The sequence below is a fragment of the Miniopterus natalensis genome, chromosome 11 (assembly GCF_054644295.1).
Source record: "Miniopterus natalensis isolate mMinNat1 chromosome 11, mMinNat1.hap1, whole genome shotgun sequence".
Taxonomy (NCBI): Eukaryota; Metazoa; Chordata; class Mammalia; order Chiroptera; family Miniopteridae; genus Miniopterus; species Miniopterus natalensis.
The window spans coordinates 12213029-12214756 of NC_142091.1; positions in this window are offsets into that span (position 1 = coordinate 12213029).

Genomic DNA, 1728 nt, shown 5'->3' on the forward strand with positions numbered 1-1728 from the left:
ATAATCTCTAACTTGGGGCATCCCTAATATGCTAAACCCTTCTCATTGTACGCGCAAGATGGGTTGTTTTTTTAGTGACGTTTACTCGAAAGTAGGGACCATATAAGCTAATCACCTTCCACAATACTCCATTGCCTGCCTCCTTGCTAACTGCTAACTGCTGTGCAACCTAAGCCGGCGCGCCTCCCCTCCCCACAGAGCCCTTCAGTGCTGTTCAGCCGCTGAACCTAAGTCCTCAGTTAACCGATGTTATTTATCAACTACAATCCTAACGCATTACCATTTGATGAAGACTCCTAACTTAAAAAGAACCCATATATACTTTGTTCTAAATAAGCTCTCACTCTGGGAATACCCTATTTGGGAACAGTTTGTAGCTGACCCCTCCGACAGCTGGGCTGATGGCCCTCTTCAGGGCGCGCCTTCTGCCGACCGGGTGGCTCGAGAAGCCCGCGTGCGGCGCAGCCAGGACTCTGGACCCCGCGGGCTGCGGAGGAGGGGACCTCCCGCCGCCGGCTCCCGGCAGCAGGCGCGCCTGGGCTTTGCGGCTGAGCCGCGGCGCGGCCGGCTGGGAGCACCGGGTGCAGCCGGTGACCGCGGGCTGCAGAGGGCGAGGCGGCTCGGAGGGTGGGCCGCTGCGAAGCCGAGGGCCCCCGCCCCGCTGGGGGCTCCCCGATTCGGGAAAACAGCCACGGGCAGGGGAACCCCGCAGCCCCGGGCGGGGGAGCAGGGGAGATGCGTCCGCCTGGGCGGCTCGCCCGCAGCGTCGCAGACACGGCGCGGGCTCGGCTGCGGCCCCGCGGGGAACCGTTGCCACCTGGGCCGCAGGCGGGGCAGCGCCCGACGCCCAGGTGGCTCGGGGGGTCCTCCATGCCCGGGGTGGTCTGTGGGCCTCGGGGGAAAGGAGATTCGACTAGCCCGCCCCGAGCGCCGCCCCGGGAAGCGGCTGGGTCCCTTCTGCTCTGCCGTGATCAGAGCCAAAGGAAATGGCGCAGGGCGACAGTCTGCACCCCCGCTGCTCGGTGTGTGGCGCAGGGACGCGGGCACTGGGCAGTGAGAGCCTGGACCGAGGCCCCGCCTGGGGGCGCGGCAGGGATCGCAGCGCCCCTCCGTTCCCGCCTGCGCCGGGGCAGGGAGGGGGCGCCAGGAGGGGGCGCCAGGAGGCCCGACGGAGCTGAGGTTCTGTCCGGGAGACGGAGGAGCAAGGGCTGGGCCCTGTGGCCACATGATAGGGCAAGGAGATCCGAGCTCCCCAGCGAGGGCAGCCCTGGAAAGGAGAAGTGCCCGCCCCCACTCTTCCACTGATTTTTTTTTTTTTTAGAGCGTGTATAAGGGAGGGATGGAGGGAGGGGGGGAGAGAGAGAGAACCATCTATGTGAGAGTCACATCGACTGGTTTGCCTCCCACACACATCCCGACCAGGGGCAGGGAGGGAACCCACAACTGAGGTGCATGCCCTTGACGAGGATCGAACCCATGACCCTTCAATGCACAGGCTGATGCGCTAACCACTGGGCACACCAGCCAGGGCCCAGGCTAATTCTCACTGACTCCTAAATACCTCTTGAATTTGTTTTGTCCATTCTGGCTCCTACTGCCTTCAGAATACATTTCTTTTCTGGAGCGCTGAAACAATCTCTGTTTCCATGCTTACCTCCTTCAAACCCATACTTCACACAGCTCCCGGCATATTTTAAATGAACATGACCATGTTATTTGCATAATTAA